The sequence below is a fragment of the Malaclemys terrapin genome, chromosome 15, assembly GCF_027887155.1.
Source record: "Malaclemys terrapin pileata isolate rMalTer1 chromosome 15, rMalTer1.hap1, whole genome shotgun sequence".
Classification (NCBI taxonomy): Eukaryota; Metazoa; Chordata; order Testudines; family Emydidae; genus Malaclemys; species Malaclemys terrapin.
Window position 1 is genome coordinate 7,569,424 of NC_071519.1, and position 23,234 is coordinate 7,592,657.

Genomic DNA, 23,234 nt, shown 5'->3' on the forward strand with positions numbered 1-23,234 from the left:
AGAGCACAGCAGAATGCGTGGAGGCAGTCAATGTCAGACATGAGAAAAGAACAATATGAACGAGAGGAGAGGTGGCGGGCTGAATGGCGGGCTGAAAAGAGCAAGTGGCGGGCTGAAGATGATAGGTGGCGTCAGCTTGCAGACAGAAGAGTCAATGCTCCGTCTGCTGGAGCATCAAACTGATATGCTCGAGCGTATGGTTGAGCTGCAGGAAAGGCAGCAGGAGCAGAGACCGCCGCTACAGCCCCTGTGTAACCAACAGCCCTCCTCCCCAAGTTCCATAGCCTCCTCACCCAGACGCCCAAGAACACGGTGGGTGGCCTCTGGCCACCCAGTCACTCCACCCCAGATGATTGCCCAAGCATCAGAAGGCTGGCCTTCAATAAGAGTTAAAGTTTTAAAATGCAGTGTGTCCTTTTCCATCCCTCCTCCCCCACCCATCCCAGGCTACCTTGGCAATTATCCCCCTACTTATGTGAGGAATTAATAAAGAATGCATGAATGTGAAATAACAATGACTTTATTGCATCTGCAAGCGGTGCTCGAAGTAGGGAGGGGAGGGTGGGGTGATTGGTTTACAGGGAAGTAGAGTGAACAGGGGGGGGGAGGGCGGAGGATTCATCAAGGAGAAACAAACAGAAGTTTCACACCTTAGCCTGGCCAGTCACAAAACTCGTTTTCAAAGCTTCTCTGATGCGCACCGCACCCTGCTGTACTCCTCTAACCGCCCTGGTGTCTGGCTGCGCGTAATCAGCATCCAGGCGAGTTGCCTCAACCTCCCACCCCGCCATAAATGTCTCCCCCTTACTCTCACAGATATTGTGGAGCGCACAGCAAGCAGCAATAACAATGGGGATATTCTTTTCGCTGAGGTCTGAGTGAGTCAATAAGCTGCGCCAGCGCGCTTTTAAACATCCAAATGCACATTCCACCACCATTCGGCACTTGCTCAGCCTATAGTTGAACAGGTCCTGACTCCTGTCCAGGCTGCCTGTGTACAGCTTCATGAGCCATGGCATTAAGGGGTAGGCTGGGTCCCCAAGGATCACGATAGGCATTTCAACATCCCCAATGGTTATTTCTGGTCCGGGAAGAAAGTCCCTTCCTCCAGCTTTCGAAACAGACTAGAGTGCCTGAAGACGCAAGCATCATGTACCTTTCCCGGCCATCCCACGTTGATGTTGGTGAAACGTCCCTTGTGATCCACCAGGGCTTGCAGCAGCATTGAAAAGTACCCCTTGCCGTTCATGTACTCGGTGGCTTGGTGCTCCGGTGCCAAGATAGGGATATGGGTTCCGTCTATGGCCCCACCACAGTTTGGGAATCCCATTTCAGCAAAACCATCCACTATTGCCTGCACGTTGCCCAGAGTCACTACCCTTGATATCACCAGGTCTTTCATTGCCCTGGCAACTTGGATCACAGCAGCTCCCACAGTAGATTTGCCCACTCCAAATTGATTCCCGACTAACCAGTAGCTGTCTGGCGTTGCAAGCTTCCACAGGGCTATCGCCACTCGCTTCTCAACTGTGAGGGCTGCTCTCATCCTGGTATTCTGGCGCTTCAGGGCAGGGGAAAGCAAGTCACAAAGTTCCATGAAAGTGCCCTTACGCATGCGAAAGTTTCGCAGCCACTGGGAATTGTCCCACACCTGCAGCACGATGCGGTCCCACCAGTCCGTGCTTGTTTCCCGTGCCCAGAATTGGCGTTCCACGCCATGAACCTGCCCCAGTAACACCATGATTTCCACATTGCTGGGGCCTGTGCCTTGTGAGAGTTCTATGTCCATATCAATTTCCTCATCACTCTCTTCACGGCGCTGCAATCGCCTCCTCGGCTGGTCCGGGTTTCTCCTTGGCATGTCCTGGCTCTGCATATACTCCAGGACAATCATAGAATCATAGAATATCAGAGTTGGAAGGGACCTCAAGAGGTCATCTAGTCCAACCCCCTGCTCAAAGCAGGACCAATTCCCAGCTAAATCATCCCAGCCAGGGCTTTGTCAAGCCGGGCCTTAAAAACCTCCAAGGAAGGAGACTCCACCACCTCCCTAGGTAACGCATTCCAGTGTTTCACCACCCTCCTAGTGAAATAGTTTTTCCTGATATCCAACCTGGACCTCCCCCACCGCAACTTGAGACCATTGCTCCTTGTTCTGTCATCTGCCACCACTGAGAACAGCCGAGCTCCATCCGCTTTGGAACCCCCCTTCAGGTAGTTGAAGGCTGCTATCAAATCCCCCCTCATTCTTCTCTTCTGGAGACTAAACAATCCCAGTTCTCTCAGCCTCTCCTCATAAGTCATGTGCTCCAGACCCCTAATCATTTTTGTTGCCCTCCGCTGGACTCTTTCCAATTTTTCCACATCCTTCTTGTAGTGTGGGGCCCAAAACTGGACACAGTATTCCAGATGAGGCCTCACCAATGTCGAATAAAGGGGAACGATCACGTTCCTCGATCTGCTGGCAATGCCCCTACTTATACAGCCCAAAATGCCGTTAGCCTTCTTGGCAACAAGAGCACACTGTTGACTCATATCCAGCTTCTCGTCCACTGTGACCCCTAGGTCCTTTTCAGCAGAACTGCTACCTAGCCATTCGGTCCCTAGTCTGTAGCAGTGCATGGGATTCTTCCGTCCTAAGTGCAGGACTCTGCACTTGTCCTTGTTGAACCTCATCAGGTTTTTTTCTGCCCAATCCTCTAATTTGTCTAGGTCCCTCTGTATCCGATCCCTACCCTCTAGTGTATCTACCACGCCTCCTAGTTTAGTGTCATCTGCAAACTTGCTGAGAGTGCAGTCCACACCATCCTCCAGATCATTAATAAAGATATTAAACAAAACCGGCCCCAGGACCGACCTTTGGGGCACTCCACTTGAAACCGGCTGCCAACTAGACATGGAGCCATTGATCACTACCCGTTGAGCCCGACGATCTAGCCAGCTTTCTATCCACCTTACAGTCCATTCATCCAGCCCATACTTCTTTAACTTGGTGGCAAGAATACTGTGGGAGACAGTATCAAAAGCTTTGCTAAAGTCAAGAAATAACACATCCACTGCTTTCCCCTCATCCACAGAGCCAGTTATCTCGTCATAGAAGGCAATTAGGTTAGTCAGGCACGACTTCCCCTTCGTGAATCCATGCTGACTGTTCCTGATCACTTTCCTTTCTTCTAAATGTTTCATAATTGATTCCTTGAGGACCTGCTCCATAATTTTTCCAGGGACTGAGGTGAGGCTGACTGGCCTGTAGTTCCCCGGATCCTCCTTCTTCCCTTTTTTAAAGATGGGCACTACATTAGCCTTTTTCCAGTCATCTGGGACCTCCCCCGATCGCCATGAGTTTTCAAAAATAATGGCTAATGGCTCTGCAATCTCACCCGCCAACTCCTTTAGTACCCTCGGATGCAGCGCATCCGGCCCCATGGACTTGTGCACGTCCAGTTTTTCTAAATAGTCCCGAACCACTTCCTTCTCCACAGAGGGCTGGTCACCTTCTCCCCATGCTGTACTGCCCAGTGCAGCAATCTGGGAGCTGACCTTGTGTGTGAAGACAGAGGCAAAAAAATCATTGAGTACATTAGCTTTTTCCACATCCTCGGTCACTAGGTTGCCTCCCTCGTTCAGTAAGGGGCCCACACTTTCCTTGATTTTCTTCTTGTTGCTAACATACCTGAAGAAACCCTTCTTGTTACTCTTAACATCTCTTGCTAACTGCAACTCCAAGTGTGATTTGGCCTTCCTGATTTCACTCCTGCACGCCTGAGCAATATTTTTATACTCCTCCCTGGTCATTTGTCCAATCTTCCACTTCTTATAAGCCGCTTTTTTGCGTTTAAGATCAGCAAGGATTTCAGTGTTTAGCCAAGCTGGTCGCCTGCCATATTTACTATTCTTTCTACACATCGGGATGGTTTGTTCCTGCAACCTCAATAAGGATTCTTTAAAATACAGCCAGCTCTCCTGGACCCCTTTGCCCTTCATGTTATTCTCCCAGGGGATCCTGCCCATCTGTTCCCTGAGGGAGTCAAAGTCTGCTTTTCTGAAGTCCAGGGTCCATATTCTGCTGCTCTCCTTTCTTCCTTGTGTCAGGATCCTACAATGCACATGGTGTTCATAGTGCTCATAATTGCCACGGTGATCTGAGCGGGCTCCATGATCCCAGTGCTAGCTATGGCGCCTGGTCTGAAAAAAGGCGCGAAACTAGTATCTGACGGACCAGGGGAAGGAGGGAGGGAGGGCGGGCCGAGTGACGACATGACGTACAGGTACAGGGAATTAAAATCAAGAAAGGTGGCTGTGCATCAGGGAGAAACACAAACAACTGTCACACAGAATGGTCCCCCAAAGATTAAACTGAAAACCCTGGGTTTAGCAGGCCGTTGATTTGACGGAGGGAGGGGGAAGCAAATGAATACAGAACAAATCTATTTTTTACATCTTAAGACGACAGTGCAGCATGACTTATAGCCCTCGGCATCTTCTGGGTGCTTGGCAGCAAATACTGGGCGCTTGGCAGTTAGTGTACTACGATGGCCTTCAGGCCTATTGCACGATCTGCTGCTCAGGGAAGACTCTGCTAATGTGCAATGATCCAACTTGTAATAGGATGGTTACCAGTCGTAACCAGGCCTTCAGTGGGGGTTTGGCATGCTAGGGAGCAGGGAGCAGGCTGGCTGGGTGTCTTTGTGACTGTCTCCTGGCCACACATAAGCAGGGCCGGTGCAACCCATTAGGCGACCTAGGTATCCGCTCTCTCCACTGTTGAATAGCAGAGCTAATTTTGCTTCTGTTAGGAGTCTAGCTAGACATTGCTGACCTGAATTCACTTTGGGCCAATGGTGCACCCGTACTGGGGCTCCCCTACTACAAGCTGAAATCACTAAAAGAGCTAAAATTGCTGAGCTGAGATCCCTGAGTGCTATGTTAATTAGTGGGGGAGAATGAAGATATATTGCTAAGCAACCGGCAGAGTGGAGCAGCTTGCGCAACAGTGAGCTGAGCAGTTTGCGGGGGCAGCTGGAGCGGTTCATGGGACGGCTGGTGGAGTGGAGCGCAGTGGCGTAGCCAGCTTCTAAGAGGAGGGGGAGCAAACCTGAAAAAGGCGCCCCCCTTGGCTTCTCCTCTTGTCATGCCCCCCTTGGCTGGCTCCTCCTCCGGCCGCTCCGCGCCACCCCACCCTTGACTGGCTCCTCCGGCTGCACCGTCCCTCCCTGCTCATGGCTTCTCCGGCCCTGCCGTGCCACCCCTGTGGCCCACCCTCACTCCTCTGGCCGCGGCTGCCAGCCACTATGCTGCGCCCCCCAGCTCCTCAGGCTGCGCCCGCCGTCCCCCCATGGCTGCCGGCCGCCAGCCTGTGCTCCTCCGGCCATGGCAGCCGTCCGCATTCTGTGCTTCCCCCCCCCCCCCTGGGCACAGCAGCCGTCCGCATGCTGCGCCTCCCCCCCGCCTCCAGCCGCAGCAGCCGGCCACACTATGGGCTGCATGCTGCACGCCCCCCCGCTGCTCCGGTCGCACGCCCGCCGCCCCCCCCATGGCTGCCGGCTGTGCTGCGGCCTGCGGGCGGCCAGCCTGCCAAGCCCCCCGCACCTCCAGCTGCACACCTGCTGCCCCCGCATGGCTGCCGGCTGCACTGCGGGTGGCCAGCCTGTGCCCCTCCTCACTCCTCCGGCCACAGCTGGAAAGGCACCGCTTTGGGCAAATTTGCTGAGCAGAAGCGGCTGCTTCCCCTGCACCCCGCTACCTATGCTACTGTTGGAGCGGCTGGCAGAGCTGAACAGTTTGTGGGATGATTGGAGCGGCCCAGCGAGCGAGTGAGCGAGTGGAGCGGAGGAGTTTGCGGGGATGGCTGGAGGAGCAGAGCAGAGCGGCGCGGCTGATAGAGCGGAGCCATTCGTGGTGAAGGCTGCAGCAGAACTCCACAGAGAGACGGGTAGTCGGCCTCGGACCACGTAAGGTGCCCCTTAACACCCCGTGTGCCCATCCCATTTCCACCCAGGCTGGGGGGTAAAACTCTGTAGATAAACTTTTGAACTCTGGGGCGGCACTGACCAGGGACAGAGACTTTGGGGTTGTTGGACTTTGGGGTGATTGGACTTAAGACCCTGAGGGGAAAAGGACACTGCCAAATTTACTTGGAGGTGGGTCTTTTGCTCATGGTTTGTGTTATGAATCCTGTTTATGGTGTTTCCCCAACATAATGCCACATTGTTTCCCTCCTTTATTAAAAGGCTTTTGCTACACTCAGACTCCGTGCTTGTGAGATGGGAAGTTTTGCCTCCTAGAGGCACCTGGGGGGTGGTATGTAATTGTCCCAGGTCACTGGGTGGGGGCTCCAGCCAGTTTTGCCTTGCGTTATTGAAACAGTACCCCTAGATACTGAACCCGGCCCTTGTTGCTGCCAATGCAGAGGGGCAGAAGGGTTACATAAGCATGGTCCTCCCCTCCTCTTGCCCTGACCTCAGTTGTTCTGTGGCTTTTAAGCCTTTCCTTGGAGCTGTCAGCACCAGACGCCTCTGCTCTAGGTGCCCAGAGGAGGAAAGGTGTGCTGGGCTCCAACTTGGGACTCTTCTTCCCTCCTGCCTAGCCCTGAGTATTAAGCTTGGCCCCGGCACTCCTTCCTTTAAGTGCAATGTGGGCAAGAGGAAGAGGGTGGCAACTGCAGGTACAAGGACCAAACTTGTGAGCATAAGGTGAAGCAGCAAGAAACACAACTATCAGGTCAACCCACAGGACTCTCTAGCCAGACTGTTAAGTTCTAGGGCCCCAACCTATAGTGGCCAATCCATTGAACTAGCTGGACCAAAGACCTATCTCCAGTGGGCATCAGTCACCCAGCAGGAGGGAAAAAACAATCAACCTGGTGCATCCAGAGACAGGGAAACCAAGCACATTGATCTCCAAGGATTTGCATCAAACAAACATAGCTCTGGGAGGTCCCACTGAGATTTGAACTCAGATTTCAGGATTCAAAGTCCTGAGTGCTGACCATTACACCATGGGACCTGCTGCTATTTATTTTTCTGGACCCCTGTGACTCTCAGCTGCTTGGCTTGGATGCTGCACTTACTGCTTGCTTCCCACCAGCTCCTTCCTCTCACAGGACTTTCTCTCCTGTCTTGAGACAGCTGGAACTCAGCCAGCTGTCACTTGATCCGGTCATACAGTCACAGGCTGACTGGCTCCCCTGCCTAGATACTCTTGTGGAAATCCCATAGGTGATGCTGCAGGACTTGGTACCATTGGTTTCTTTGATGTTGTGGTGTTTGCCTGACCACTAGAACAAAGCCACCAACTCCTCCCTCACCCACTCCCACCAATCTGCCTGGTTGCCACAGAAACCCTCTGATACTTTCACGTTCTGCCAACACCACCAGGCCTCACGGCCCTGCCCCTTTATCTTGCAAACTCTGGATGTTCAGCTTCCAAAATCCTCTGCCATAGATCAGGGAATTGCTCACATTGAGCACACGGTGAGAGCTGTGTGATCCGAACAGTCCATTGGCACCACCCTGCACTGGGCTGTCAACGTGCTCTCCTTCACGTAAATCCGGTCAATACGAGTCCTGGTCTGTCCCCGCAGAAAGGTGTATCCCATATATGGGTGGTGTGAGCTCGGATCAGAGGAATAGGAGGCTGCCGTCCACCCTCCACTGGTTCCACTACAGAGAAAGATGTCCTCTAAGCCAGCCTCGCTACAGACCTGCACCAGGTAGTGCTCATTGTAAAAATGTTTCCTCTGATAGTTGGGAAAGTGGGATCAGCGGTCCTCAGGCTGGCTGACACAATTAAAATCCACCCCCAATACGAAACACCATGAGGTTCAGAGGATGGGAGCCAGTTCCTACCATAGATCTTTCCTTTCACACCTTAACTGGGGACCATACACACTAATATAGCGGTAACCAGTGCCATGGGGCACACAGTCCACGAGCAATGTCCTCCCTGGCCAGAGCTCCACCACCTTCCGTACTCGCACCGCGAATGTGAAGAACAAGACTCCCACCCCATCATTCTGCCCTGGCCCAGAGGACCAGAAAGACAGGCCCTTCCTCCAATCACCCCCTGCCCATCGAGCTACCCTAAAGTCATTAATGTGCATTTCCTGAATGTCCAACATGTCCAAGTCCAGCTGCTCCAAGGCACTGAATATCAAGTGCCTCCTCCTGGCCCCCCGAATCCCTGCCACATTCCATGTTGCCACTTTAACAGATGCCCCTTCCCCGGTACTGCCCTCGCTCAGCTGTGCAGAGGAGCTTTCATCCCCAATCCCTGCCCCTTCTGGCACCATCTCTGAGGGCCGCCCTGCCTCACTCTCTTCCCGCCGGATTGGGTCAACCAATAAGTTGTGTGGGAAAGACAGCTCACATCCCTCATTATTATGAGTCAGGTGGGCCAACTGGGGCAGAAGCCCACACTATCTTTTCCTGCTGCAGAGCCCAAGACCTGGGATTTGACTTGGGTGTAGGCACCGCTGCGCTCCCAGAAAACAAGCCACCCCTGGACAAACAGGGATGAAAGGGCTTGCCAAAGGCTGGGATTAAACCAGGGCCCTTTGGATCTTCAGTCTAATGCTCGCCCAACTGAGTTACTTTGGCAGCTGTGTGGTACTATTATGGCCTGCTGCTTCTCTGTCTGGGATGTTTTTGTCAGACGTGGTACACAAAAAGGACGTCATTGTGAGCGGCCCATGAACGCAAGACTGGCCTTTGCCTGCCTTGATCAGCTTGACTTGCTTCCTCACCCCATTCCTGCCTTAGTTCCTGGGTTGACCTGGTGGCGGAAGGGGATTGGGGGCCAGTGGTGTGGGGAGGAAGTTGAGCTGGACCCTGAGCTAGACTCGACCCTGGCAGCAAGAGTCTAGTCACCACTTGCCGCCCCACCCTGTTGTCCTGTCTTCCCCCACTGGGCGTCATTTAGGGAGGGAAGTGGGGCTTCTGCCTCTCCTCTCCGATTTTCACACCGCAGAGGAGTGCGAACAGGAAAACGAACGGCTGCTCCACACCCCCACCGGAGGAACCTGATGCCCTTAGCTGTGGTGAGTAAGAAGTGTCTGTTGGCTGACAGGGCTGTCCCCGAGGAGCTGGAACAGCAGCTGCCGCTCCCCCTCGGCTCCAGGCTGTAGGAAATGCTCATTGCCTGGCTGCATGGGCGGATGCTGCTTCGTGTTCTGGAGAGCATCTGTTTTGCTCTGTCAACCACCGTCTTCACTGAGCCAGTCTGGTAAGGTCCCAAGTGCCCCCTCTGCCTGAGAGTCTGTGCAGACATCAACCCCCCTGCCAGCCCCCACAGGCAGCAGCAGCGCTAGCCCCAACCCCCAGCACCACAGGGGCACTCAATGCACTTCCTGTGGGTAAATAGCTCCTTGTCGTCCAGCTGCTAGAATGAGAGCCAGGAGAGAGCAGTGTCTGGCTCACCTTGGGGGAGTGATGAGTGCTGATCTCCTTCAGTCTCCCCCTCAATGCTGCTCAGTTTTATTGTCACTGTCACAGTCCGTGCTTCCCTTCAGGGCCATCCCGAGAGGGGTGCTGTGCACGGGACAAATCCCCCCCTTTCCACCCCCAAGCCCTGCCCCCACTCCACCCCTTCCCCCAAACTTCCACCCCTGTCCTGTCTCTTCCTGCCCTGCACCTTCCTACACCATTCCTCTCCCTCCCCCACCTCTTCCCATCCCCGCTCCTCCCGCTCCCCTGCCAGTGCCTCCTGCACACCACTGAAGAGCTGATCACTGGCAGGCTGGAGGCGCTGAAGGGGAAGAGGAGGAGCTTGTCAGCAAGACCTGTAGCGGGGGCAGAAGCTGGCTGCCGGTGGGCCCTGAGCACCTATTTGTTTCTCTGTTGGTGCTGCAACCCCGGAGCACCCATGGAGTCGCTGACTTGGCTCCTTTCACACTTTAGAGAGAGGAGCAGCAGCCATGGTTATGGCTAATCTTTGGGACATGGGGTGCTAGCTAGGTGAGTGGCAGAGGCTTCACCTACTGGAAGTTTGCCTGACACTTCAGGGACACAGTGTGAGGTGGTGTCCCAGGGATCTCTATGAAAGGAGCAGAACAGGATTTACTTGGGGTGGGGAGAGAACTGAGAGCATCTCAGGGGTTTGTATAGAGGTATTGCCCAGGTTAGAGACTGGCTAAAACACAGGCCTTGCTGTGAGCAGGATTCAAACCTGCACAGATGAACCCTAGTGGATTTCAATTCCAATGCAACAAAGAGTCCTGTGGTGCCTTATAGACTAACAGACATATAGGAGCATGAGTTTTCGTGGTTGAATACACACTTCTTTGGATGCATTCAAAAGTTAAGAGGGAAGGTACTGCGCATCTGGGGGTCAGGCTTGATTTATGAGGGATTACAGGTATAGGCTGCAAGGAAATGTTTACAAATACATGATACAAAGAGTTGAAACTTCAGTTAATAATCATCGGGGGTAACATACAGAATATAGGGGGATGTTAATATTTTGACATTGCATAGCATATAACACATACAGTCTGTAATATCCCCTACCCTGAGCTGATTCCTGATATTTGCGCTCAATCCAGCTGGGTCTCTGTGATGGCGGGTGTAGTAAGGGGCAAAGAGGGCCCTTTGAGGCTCCCAGCAGGTATGGTGAGGGCCTTCTGTCCTGGAATGATGCAGCAGTGCTTCCTTTCTGCCCCCTCCCTCTGCCCCACCGGCAGGCGGCTGCTGCGGGAGAACATGAGGGAGGCTCTCAGGACGCTAGGCAGCTCTGTCTGGCTGTCAGGGGAAAGAGCCGAGGCTCCCGACTCGACCTGCCATTGACTCGCGTGGCTCTGCGCTCCGTCAGCCGGGGCAGGCCAGGCTGCGGATGTGACTCAGGCTTGGGCAGCATGGCCACGCTTTCCTGACGAGGCATGAGGCAGGCCAAGAGCTCTGCGCAGCTACAGGGAAGTGGGAGGGAGGCAGTCTTCAAGCCGGTGTGTCTCGTCCGTTTCTCCCTTGCCTGCTTGGGCGGAGGAGGGAAGGGGGCGAAACGTTCCCGGCTGAAAGTTTTGCGCTCGGCCTTGGGGATTAAGCCCGAACCTCCGACATGGCTGCTGGGAGATGGGTTTCTGAATGCCATCCAGCGCACTCTTCGGGCCACCAGCTGAAAGCACCGAGGCCAAGAGGGACGGTTTTGAGGCGGCAAAAAGGGGCCTTTGAGGCTCCCAGCAGGTCTCGAGGAAGTAGCACAGGCTTACCACCGTCCCTGGGTGGGCTCGAACCACCATCCTTTTGGTTAACAGCCGAACGCGCTGACCCATTGCGCCACAGAGACACAGCTGGGTTGAGCCCAAAAGTCAAGAATCAGCTCAGGGTAGGGTATACCATAGGTGTGCAGTGGTTAGACAAGAAACAGCAAGGAACTGGACTGCTATGGAGTGAAACTGTGTCTTATGTGTGCCTGATGACTGTACGTTTGAGCTAGTTCTGTGGGAAGGAGCAGAAAAGAGCATTGGGGTTGCGATATAGCGCTTGCGTATGCTTTCTCTGACCTGTTTTGCTGTAAGAGTTAACAGGGAGAGATTGTTAGTTGCAGGTCAGTGGGTGGGTATATGCAAATTAGGAGTGTACAGGGAAACCAGTGAGAGGAAGGAGGCTGAAAGACTTCTCTGTCTTTTGAACAGAATGGTGTGTTAACGGTTCTTGCTTTGAATTCCTCCATTTAAGTCATTTCAGGGAAGTGACCCTCACTTCGAGTTACCTAGTTCTCAAAGTCACGTGAATGGTGTTTGGTGCGTGTCTGGGAGCTTGTCATGGTGAGGTAGAAAGTGGTTGGGGACAGAGCGGCTGCGTAGCATCTGAGATCATCAGCCTTGTTTCTGTGTTGTGTGTGAGCTAAGATCAAGTGTAGCAGGGGTCTTCACCGGCCAGCCATGGAACCAAGAGGTGTGAGCCAGACTGATATCGTGCTTTGACTACGAGGAAAGGACCAAGAGACTTTCTCCCTTGGATCATATGACCTGGACCCATAAACTTCCTGAACACTAAATGTCACCAAAGGTGGGTCAATCTATTCTCATCATCATATCCACTCCTTATACTTCACATCCGAACATAGCCACTTTATGAACTTCATCCCCTCCTATCTCAATGTCTCTACTTTGACCCATCAACCTTTTCCTCCCAATGGGGGATATTGCAGATTATGTATTCCTTATGCCACGGGATTTTAAACCAAACTTTGCATCCTCGATAATCTGTACGTTATTCCCTGATAATGAGAAACTTCTATGCTTAAACTCTGTACCGTTCACTTTTTTTTTTTAACATCATCTTAATAGAGACATTTGTACGGAACGCATTACACGACGCCGTCAATACCACATAGAGTAATCGAGACCGCTGAGCAGGGAAATAACCAACTTCCTTCTCTGACACGTATTCATTCGCTACACCGATACTGACTTGGACTCCTTATACGTTCCATGGGTGGCGTACCAGAGCCCACTTCTCCACTGACACTTTAAAAACTCTTGCACCCCAATCTGGCTCTATGCTGGTTATGGGTGATATGTATGTATCTCTTCACCCTTGCAATCAATACCTGAAATCCCTCATAAATCAAGCCTAACCCCCAGAAGCACAGCATCTTAACTCGTGTATATTTAATTTTAAACATTAACTTTAATAAAAATTGTAAAACCTGTTCTTATCAGTTTCATATCTGATATGTCCTTTATTTGAGGACTGCATGTTACATTGATTTTTGAAACAAGAGGCTGGAATAGGAGCTTGCTCTGTCCACCTCACGCATTGACCTGGTATTGCAGCGTCTCTGGGAACAGGGCATCTGCTTTTGGGGAGAAAAACAGGAAGAGTTTCACTGTGAAGAGGCTGGTTTGATAAGGCATTTTTTGTTTGTTTGTTTTTAAGAATAGCCTGGACTCATTGGCGTTTTGATTTCTTTGTGACAAAATATTGCTCCAACTTCTTGGGGGTGTTTTCTGAGTCTATAGATGTGGGTTTCTTTGTCTTGCTGGAGGATTGTTTTAAAAGCCGGGTGTGACGGGTCGGGTCGCAGAAACCCCTTTGGGGCTGCCACCTGATGTGCCTAGACTACCTCCGAGTCCGTTTTCCCTGCCAGCTTGGGATTTCGGTACCTTGCCTGTTTGAGCCAGACGCGCTTTGCCTGCTGCAAACACGGATCCAAGTCTGAACCACATCCCCCACAAGCTGCAGACTTAAGTGAAAACTGTTGAAGAAGTGCTCCCGTCTCCGGCACTCGGATAGCCAGCTCCCAATGGGGTCCAAACCCCAAATCAATCCGTTTTACCTTGTAGAAAGCTTATCCAGGGTAAACTGTAAAATCCTGTTACCAGGGCTGCTGCCTAGCAGCCTGCGCATCTGCCTGCCAGCCCTAGAGCTCGTAAAGCGCTAATCCAGATAGTGGCGGCTGGGAGCTCCAGGCCAAAGAGCCAGCAGAGTGGCGCAGCGGAAGCGTGCTGGGCCCATAACCCAGAGGTTGATGGATCGAAACCCTCCTCTGCTACGCCCGCACGTGTTTCTTTTGGCTCTGGGCCTTCAAGCGAGGAGACGACCAGCAGAGCGCCGAGAGCCTAGGCCATGAGGCAAGAGATGTCTGAGGCGGCAGCCTGCCAGGGAGCTCCCCGGCACCTCTGGCTGCCTGGGCTGAAGGCAAGAGGCAGGCCTGGGCGTGGTGAGGGCCTCCTGTCCCGGAATGAGGCAGCAGTGCTTCCTTTCTGCTCCCTCCCTCCGCCCCACCGGCAGGCGGCTGCTGCGGGAGAACACGAGGGAAGCTCTCAGGACGCTAGGCAGCTCTGTCTGGCTGTCAGGGGAAAGAGCCGAGGCTCCCGACTCGACCTGCCGTTGACTCGCGTGGCTCTGCGCTCCGTCAGCCGGGGCAGGCCAGGCTGCGGATGTGACTCAGGCTTGGGCAGCATGGCCACGCTTTCCTGACGAGGCATGAGGCAGGCCAAGAGCTCTGCGCAGCCTACAGGGAAGTGGGAGGGAGGCAGTCTTCGAGCCGGCGTGTCTCGTCCATTTCTCCCTTGCCTGCTTGGGCGGAGGAGGGAAGGGGGCGAAACGTTCCCGGCTGAAAGTTTTGCACTCAGCCTTGAGGATTAAGCCCGAACCTCCGGCATGGCTGCTGGGAGATGGGTTTCTGAATGCCATCCAGCGCGCTCTTCGGGCCACCAGCTGAAAGCACCGAGGCCAAGAGGGACGGTTTTGAGGTGGCAAAAGGGGACCTTTGGGGCTCCCAGCAGGTCTCAAGGAGCGAGGAAGTAGCACAGGCTTACCGCCATCCCTGGGTGGGCTCGAACCACCAGCCTTTCGGTTAACAGCCGAACGCGCTGACCCATTGCGCTACAGAGACACGGCTCAGGTGAGCCCAAAAGTCAAGAATCAGCTCAGGGTAGGGTATACCATAGGTGTGCAGTGGTTAGACAAGAAACAGCAAGGAATTGGACTGCTATGGAGTGAAACTGTGTCTTATGTGTGCCTGATGACTGTACGTTTGAGCTAGTTCTGTGGGAAGGAGCAGAAAAGAGCATTGGGGCTGCGGTATAGCGCTTGCGTATGCTTTCTTTGACCTGTTTTGCTGTAAGAATTAACAGGGAGAGATTGTTAGTTGCAGGTCAGTGGGTGGGTATATGCAAATTAGGAGTGTACAGGGAAACCAGTGAGAGGAAGGAGGCTGAAAGACTTCTCTGTCTTTTGAACAGAATGGTGTGTTAACGGTTCTTGCTTTGAATTCCTCCATTGAAGTCATTTAGGGGAAGTGACCCTCACTTCGAGTTACCTAGTTCTCAAAGTCACGTGAATGGTGTTTGGTGCGTGTCTGGGAGCTCGTCATTGTGAGGTAGAAAGCGGTTGGGGACTGAGGGGCTGTGTAGTGTCCGAGGTCATCAGCCTTGTTTCTGTGTTGTGTGAGAGCTAAGATCAAGTGTAGCAGGGGTTTTCACCGGCCAGCCGCGGGACCAAGATGCGTGAGCCAGAGTGACATTGTGCTTGGACTACGAGGAAAGGACCAAGAGACTTTCTCCCTTGGATCATATGACCTGGACCCATAAACTTCCTGAACGCTGAAAGTCATCAAATGTGGGTCAATCCATTCTCACCATTATATCCACTCCTTATACTTCACACCCGAACATAGCCACTTTATCAACTTATTCGTATATCTAAGGAAAAAAGTCTCTTGGGTCTATAGACTAATTCAAGAAAATAAACCTTTTTATTTTCTCATTGAGAAGCAGAGGTATGTACAATAACTTCCTCTGGTTTGCATCACGAGCCACTGTAACGTACAATGGAAGCAGAGCTGTCCCTAGGTATGGCGAGTTAGGGTGGCCGCCCCAGACCCTGTGCTTTGCGCTGTCCCATGGGAGTTTACTCAATTGCTAGACTCTAGGGATGGCTCTGTGTGTGTGTCATGTGGGGGGCGCTAGGCAGGCCCGGGAGGGTGGGATTACGGTGGGGGGAGCCAGGCTGGCCAAGGGGGATACCGGGGGTCTTGGTGCCAACAGCGGGGGTCGGAGCCACACTCACCAGCGGAAAGTGGTATCAGCTACCCCAGCCTGCCAGCTTCCGGCATCACTCGAGAGAGGGGGCGGAAGGTGGAAAGAGGCAAACCAGAGGTGGGAAGTGGCAGGGTGGGGTGGGGACAGGACCTGGGGCTCAAAGGGGAGATTTGTCCTGGGCCCAGCACCCCTCTATGGACGTCCCTGAAGGAAAGCACTGACTATTACAGTGACAATAAAACTGACCAGCATTGCGGGGGAGACTGAAGGAGATCAGCACTCACCAGGTCTCTTCTCCCCACCAAGGTGAGCCAGACACTGCTCTCTCCTGGCTCTCATTCTAGCAGCTGGATGACAAGGAGCGATTTCCCCACAGGAAGTGCATTGAGTGCCCCTGTGGTGCTGGGGGAGCTAGCGCTGCTGCTGGCTGTGGTGGCTGGCAGGGGGGTTGATGTCTGCACAGACGTTCAGCTGCCAAGCCGGAGGGGCACTTGGGACCTTACCAGACTGGCTCAGTGAAGGTGGGGGGTTGACAGAGCAATACAGACGTTCTCCAGAGCACGGAGCAGCATCCGCCTATGCAGCCAGCCAATGAGCATTTCCCACAGCCTGGAGCCGAGGGGGAAGCGGCAGCTGCTGTTCCAGCTCCTCGGGGACAGGCCCTGTCAGCCAACAGAAACTTCACACTCAGCCACAGCTAAGGGCGTCGGGTTTCTTCGGTGGGAGTGTGGAGCGGCCGTTCGTTTTTCTGTTCCCACTCCTCTGTGGAATGAAAATTGGGGAGGAGAGGCAGAAGCCCCACTTCCCTCCCTAAATGACATCCAGTGGGGGAAGCCAGGACAACAGGCTCGGGCAGGAAGTGGTGGCCAGACTCTTGCCACCAGAGTCTAGTGTAGCTCAGGGTCCTGCTCAACTTCCTCCCCATGCCACTGGCCTCCAGCCCCCTTCTGCCACCAGGTAACCCGGGAACTAAGGCAGGAACGGGGTGAGGAAGCAAGTCAAGCTGAGCAAGGCAGGCAAAGGTGAGTCTTGTCTTCATGGGCCACTCACAATGACGTCCTTTTTGTGTACCACGGCTGCCAAAACGTCCCGGACAGAGAAGCAGCAGGCAAAGAGGTGCCATGCAGCCGCTTAAGTATCTCACTTTCGAGAGCATTAGACTGATGTTCTAAAGGTACCTGGTTCAATCTTGGCCTTTTGTAGGCACTTTCATCTCTCCTTGTGCACAGGTGGCTTATTTTCTAGGACCGCAGCAGCACCTTTTCGTCAGGCGAGTCCTTGATTTTGAGCTCCCCAGCAGGAGAGCAGAGTGTGGGCTTCTGCCCCTAGTTGGCCCACCTGATCTTTAACAACGATGGACCGGAGCTGTCTTTCCCACATGACTTATTGGTCAACCCAATATGGCGATAAGAGAGTGAGGCAGGGTGGCCCTCAGAGATGGTGCCAGAGGGCGCAGGGACTGGGGATGAAAGCTCCTCCGTACAGCTGAGCAAGGGCAGTACTAGGAAAGTGGCATCTTTGAAAGTGCCCACATGGAACATGGCAGGGATTTGGGGACCCAGGAGGAGGCTCTTGCACATTAATGACTTTAGGGTCGCTCAGTGGGCAGAGGGTGATTGGAGAAAGGGCCCGTCTTTCTGGTCCTCCAGGCCAGAGAAGAATGATGGTGCTGGAGTCTTGTTCTTCACATTCACGGTGTGAGTACAGAAGGTGGTGGAGCTCCAACCAGGGAAGGCATTGCTCATGGGCTGTGTGCTCCATGGCACTGGGTATAGCTATATTAGTTTGTATGGTCCCCAGTTAAGGTGTGAAAGGAAAAATCAATGGAAGGACCTGGCTCCCTTCCTCTGGACCGCACGGTGCTGAGCACCCACCCCTTTTGCCTTGGGCTCTTAAATCCAGACACCAAAAGCTCTTTGGATGTGCCCCTCCCTTCACTGCACCTCACCCACAGCTGCTGTCCTGGGTCAATGAAAACGTAGAGTTCCAGCTCCGCAGCTGGAACTCTAGGTTTTCATTTACCCAGGACAGCAGCTGTGGAGTTCACTGCTCACCTCCTGGGGGGAAAGCCCCTTTCTCCCTCTGCTGTCTGGCCACATTGCCGGTCACTTGCCATTCCACCCTGTTACCACTCTGCTGGCCACTCTCTCTCCTCTGGGATGTCTTGCTGTCCCACCAGAAGCCGCGCAGACTCCCCAAAAGTAGCAGCCACCAGAGCCATTACAGTAACCCCATCCTTTCCACTCACGGCCACGCCCCTGCACCACCCCTTCTCCCCAAGGCCCCGCTCCTACGCTGCCTCATCCCCCCAAGACCAGGGCCAGCTTTAAGCCAATTCACTTGATTTCCCCGGAATCGGGCCCCGTGCTGAAGCGGGCCCTGCGCCCGCGCCTAAAGGGGCCCCATTCCGGGGGTTTTCAGCAGCATTTCGGTGGCGGGGGGGGTCCTTCGGTGCCGCGGAAAACCCAGAGCGGACCCCGCCGCCGAAGTGCTGCCAAAGCCCCGGACTGCCGCCAAGTATTCCAATTGGGTCCCGTGGGTCATAAAGTCAGCGCTGCCCAAGACCTTGCCTCCTGCTAACTGCTCTCCGCCCCCTCCCTACCCTCACTTGCCCTTACGGTCATTACAAAGTGGTAAGGCAGAGCCCTCCCACTTTAAAAGTCATGGGGTGTTGTTCCCTCCTGCTCAAGCACCCCTGGGTCCCTGCACTTCACACAGCTCTCACTGATTTCAGCTGTTAGTGAGGGAGCCTCACTGCTAGCACAGACTAGGCAGTTTCTTGCATGAGAGACACTGTCCCAAAGCAGAACTAATGCTTAGAGCTGGTTATCAGTGATTTCCGATCTGTTGGCCTGCAGCAAGACTCTACATTGAGTCTTAATCAGCTCTGTTATTCCACAGAGACGAACAAAAGGGTGAAATGGTGCCTGGAAGCCTTAAGAAGAATCCACCCCACCAAGAATCAACACTTGTCACTACCCGCTCACAACTCCACTGAGAATGTTTTGGGGTCACTCCTTGCCTTTATCAACCTAGTGGCCTGGGACAATAGCTATTGACAGGTGCTCCAGTAGTGCAATTGGTTAGTGCATAGTATTTATAGGGCAGTGCTGAGGTGAGCTATGCTGAGGTTGTGAGTTCAAGCCTCACCTAGAGCACTGGTTTTCATTAACCAAATGGCTTCATCCACTCATTTAGCCCTGTGGAATGTAGAATTCCAGCCCAGGGGAGGAGTCAAAAATGCCCCCTTCAATTATCAACCAGAGAGCAGGTCAGAATCTACAGTACTTTCTCCCCCACCAGCCCTGTGCCAGGATCCCTCAAGCAGAGCCTGGAGTCCTGCCCATCCTTTGACCCCTGAGCCTGGGGCGGGAGAGGAGCAAGGCAGCCATTGTTAGAGGGCTTTCCCTTCCCCCGCCCACTTCCCTGATACTTTTCTCACAGACAGCAAGCAGCAAAAGACCAGAAGTCCGAAGCGCAGACAATGTGATGTTTACCGGGTTTAGTTTCCAAGCATATTTCAAAACCCTTCACACCAGTCGGGCTTATCTGTATACGCCGATAGAGTCTGTTCCCCAGGGTTCCCTTTCCAGTTCTGACACCGCAGAGCCTTGCCTGTGTCCCTATTCCCTGTTCCCGTCCCCCCCTCTTAACAAACATGATTCCAATATCCCCTTCCACTTCCTGTTTGACCCCAGTCTATACAGTAATATTCTCAGCTATACCTTAACCAATCATTTTACTGAAATTTAACTAGCCAATTCTAACATATTGTAAGATAATTCTCTAACCAATTATATCCCACTCCCCTAATTAACTTACACCTAGCAAAATTAATTAAACAGCAGACAGAAACAATTAGGGAACCAGACAGACAGACAATAGAAAAGTGGGGGCCACAAAGATAAAACCTACAGAAATGAGGGTTTCACAACCACAACCATTGAGATGCTCTCTTAAGATCTGTTTCTTTATCTGGTGGTGATGGGCCCTATCAGGACAGGCTCATTTTCCTAACAGCCCAACATCACCTTATTTCAGTGTGACTGGTTTCGGATGTGAGGATGTGACCATTTGCTTCCCAGCTTATGGCTGCCCCTGCTGCTTAGCCAAAGGCCTTAGCCTAAGAACAAGGCCTCAGACTCTCCTAGTTAGGGTTACCATACGTCCGGATTTTCCCGGACATGTCCGGCTTTTGGGGGCTCAAATCCCCGTCCGGGGGGAAATCCCCAAAAGCCGGGCATGTCCGGGAAAATCGGGAGGGCTCGGCCGGGGCCTCTTTGGCCGGGGCCGGTGCGGGGCCGGGGTCGCGGGGCCGGGGGCATGGTGCCGGGCCGGGAGCCGGCCGGGCTGGGCGCGGGGCCGGGCAGGGAGCAGGGGGCGCGGGGCCGGGAGCCGGTCCGGGCCCGCGGGGACGGGCCGCCGGGGGGTGCGCTGGGCCGCGGAGCCGGTGTCGCGCCGGGCCGGGCCGCTGGGGGGTGCGCCGGGCCAGGCCGCGGGGGTACGCCGGGCCGCGGAGCCGCTGGCGGGTGCGCCGGGCCGGGGGGGTGCGCCGAGCCAGGGGGCCGGTCCGGGGTCGCGGGGCCTGGGGGTGCGCCGGGCCGCGGGGGTGCGCCGAGCCGGGGGGCCGGTCCGGGAGCCGGGGGGGTGCGCCTGGCCGCGGGGGTGCGCCGGGCCGCGGAGCCGCGGGGTGCGCTGAGCCGGGGGGCCGGTCCGGGAGCCGGTCCGGGGTCGCGGGGCTGGGGGGTGCGCCGAGCCGGGAGCCGCGGGGTGCGCTGAGCCGGGGGGCCGGTCCGGGAGCCGGTCTGGGGTCGCGGGGCCGGGGGTGCGCCGGGCTGCCGGGGACCGGCCGGCAGTGCTGGGCGGGCCGGGGGTGGTCGGCCGGGGCCGGCACCCCAGGGCCCGAGCCGACCCAGCCTGGGCCGCACCTCCTCCCCCCCCCTTTACCTGCTTCAGGCTTCCTGCGCGGGAAGCAGGGGAGGGGGCGGAGACTTTGGGGAGGGGGCGGAGTTGGGGTGGGGGTGTGGGCGGGGCTGGGGGCGGGGCCGGGGTCCCGTGGAGTGTCCTCCATTTGGAGGCACAAAATATGGTAACCCTACTCCTAGTGAGACAAGGCCCAGACACAGGCAGACTGTGATTTTGATTCTTTGTTTTATATCCCTGTAAGTGATAAAAATTCACCTAAGTTCTTAAAGTCTAGGCCTTTACAGGCAGCCTGAATATCTCTATTCTAACAGCCATTGGTCCCTGGGGCAGGATGATCCATGTAACTCACTGAGTGGGTGGTGGGCTGAGCTTCCCCCTGGCTGGAGCTTTTCAGGGATGAGATTTGGAAGAATTGTAACAAGAAGAAAATCTCTCCTGTTCCTGTTTGTCACCTTTTGCCCTTCTTGTGCCCCCTCTAGGGTGACCAGATGCGAGAGAGAAAATATCGGGATACATGGCGGGGGAATGTCCGCTGGCGGAGCCAAAAAAAATAAAGCTGAGTGCTGCCAGCAGAGCGAAATATCGGGACAAATTGCATCCCAAGCATAGATCTGTCAGGATGCGGGACAAACACCTGAATATCGGGATGGTCCCGATTTTATCGGGACGTATGGTCACCCCAGCCCCCTTAGCCTCTGTTCTCCCTGATAGGGGAGATGCAGAGCCAACCCCCAGTCTTCCTGAGTCATAGAGTCTGTATCCACCTCGGAAATATTGCCACTGGAGAGTATGGCTCCCACCTCTTCCGTAGAGGGACTGCAACAGCAGCTCCCCAGTTGGGTCTGGGGGTGTCAGAGATCCAGGCTATAGGGTGCAGGTGATATAGGATATAAGTCCCCTGCCTGAGGGGAAGCCAATGCATGAGGTGGGCCATAAGCGCCACAGGTTTTAACCCTGTCTGCTCCTTCCCCATGTCTCTCATTTAGATTATATTGAAGTACACCTATGGCTGGGATATGGATTTGTGGGCACAGCATTGTGCAGTGGGCTCCCAAAACAGCCTGTAATTCAGCCAGGGGTTTGCAGCTGGGCCTTGGGCTGGAGGTGATTTTCTCTCCACACAGCAGATGTGGGATGCGCTGGGACCAGCTCCTGGCTCTTTTTTTGTGAGCTGGTTCCCGTGAGGACACACGAGACATCACTGCTATCTACCTAGGGGAGAACCGCCTGGGAATGTGCTCCTGGCCCAGCTGATTTGGAAGGTTAAACGGGATAGTGGACAACACAGCAATGTGGGGCTACGTCCCTGAGAAATCATCGCCATCCTCCCAAGCACATTTCAATTGCCTCCACCTCCCTTAAATTAAATTAATGGAGATATCCCATCTCCTAGAACTGGAAGGGACCTTGAAAGGTCATCGAGTCCAGCCCCCTGCCTTCACTAGCAGGACCAAGTACTGATTTTGCCCCAGATCCCTAAGTGGCCCCCTCAAGGATTGAACTCACAACCCTGGGTTTAGCAGGCCAATGCTCAAACCACTGAGCTATCCCTCCCCCCCAGCCAGGCAGTGTCCCTGAGGTGTGTGCTGTCTTCATAGGTCCTTTCTCCATCTTTCTCATGTCTTGTCGGTCTCATTAACGCTCCTGTGTATCTGCTTTCTAAGCACAGACTGACTCTGCATTTCTGGCTGCTCAGAGGAGGGGAGAACCATGCCTATGCGTGGCCAGCAGACAGCCACAAAGACTCCTGGCCAGCCTGCTCCCTGGCATGCCAAACACCCACTGAAGGCTACCCACAGACCAGCATGCAGGATGGCTGCTGATGCTCTGTGGCCAACATCAGAAGCTGGTAGGAAAGCAGGGCCAGCCCCCTGGTGGGGCCTCTGACCGTTTCCACTCAAGGTGCTCACTTTTGCAGTGGGGCAGGAGATTTTACCCCAAGAGGCTTTTCCCCAGCTGGCGAGAAGCAGAGAAACACCCAGGCTCCCAAGGCGCTATTTAGCAAGCCCCCTCAAGCACAGGGACAGGTGCACATTTGGAAGAGGGAAACTGCTCTACATGCTAACCTGGGCAGCCGCCCATTTTCTTTGGCAAGTCAGGAATTGCAAAGGCTAGACTGGAAGCACCCGGGCCTCATGCCAAACAGACTCCAGATACCAAATGATGGTGCTAATATGCTCCTCCTGCACCCTTCCCCCATTATCCCAGGAGCCAAACATCTTCCTAATCCGCAGGGTAGTTCTCCTCCCAGGCTCGTGTGAGGCGGGAAGCGCCACCAGCCCCATTTCCCTGATGGGAGAACTGAGAGCCAGAGAGGCTGGGTGACATGCCCCAGGGCACCTGGGAAGTCTGTGGCAGAGCAGGAGGCTGGGACTGGAGGCTTTTCCTTAAGCATGTTTCTGTCTCCTGCCTCCAGGTCTGGCCTGCTCCTGGGTCACTGGGTGGTGCAGGGACGGGGCCTCAGGGCAAGAGGCAGTGTGAGGGGGGCCTCAGGTGAAGGGGCGGTGCAGGGGTGAGGACTCGGGGGAAGGGGCAGAGTGAGGGTGGGGTATTGGGGAAAAGGGGCAATGCGAGGGCGATGCCTTGGAGGAAGGGCTGGGGAGGGCAAGGCAGGACTTTAGGAAAAGGGGCAGGGATTGGGGGAACAGGCGATGTGAGGCCAGGATCTCAGAGGTAGAGACAGCATGAGGGGAGGACCTCAGAGGAAGGGCCAGTGCCTCAAGGAAAGCGGCGGTGCAGGGGCAGGGCTTTAGGGGAACAGGCGAGGTGAGGGCTTGGGGAATGAATGAGGATTCATTCACTTCAGTGTCAGATTTGTCTTTGG

At 54.5% G+C, this 23,234-nt stretch overlaps 4 non-coding genes across 4 annotated transcripts; 1 reads left to right on the top strand and 3 right to left on the bottom strand.

The window, feature by feature from the left end:
* Positions 1–6,933: 6,933 nt before the first annotated feature.
* TRNAQ-UUG (transfer RNA glutamine (anticodon UUG)) lies at positions 6,934–7,005 on the bottom strand. The gene has a single exon. It is a non-coding gene; the product is annotated as a tRNA-Gln (tRNA).
* Positions 7,006–11,203: 4,198 nt separating this feature from the next.
* On the bottom strand, positions 11,204–11,277 carry TRNAN-GUU (transfer RNA asparagine (anticodon GUU)). Its single transcript has one exon. It is a non-coding gene; the product is annotated as a tRNA-Asn (tRNA).
* Positions 11,278–12,607: 1,330 nt separating this feature from the next.
* Positions 12,608–12,797, top strand: LOC128824065 (U2 spliceosomal RNA). Its single transcript, XR_008442294.1, has one exon. It is a non-coding gene; the product is annotated as a U2 spliceosomal RNA (small nuclear RNA).
* Positions 12,798–14,263: 1,466 nt separating this feature from the next.
* TRNAN-GUU (transfer RNA asparagine (anticodon GUU)) lies at positions 14,264–14,337 on the bottom strand. Its single transcript has one exon. It is a non-coding gene; the product is annotated as a tRNA-Asn (tRNA).
* Positions 14,338–23,234: the final 8,897 nt, after the last annotated feature.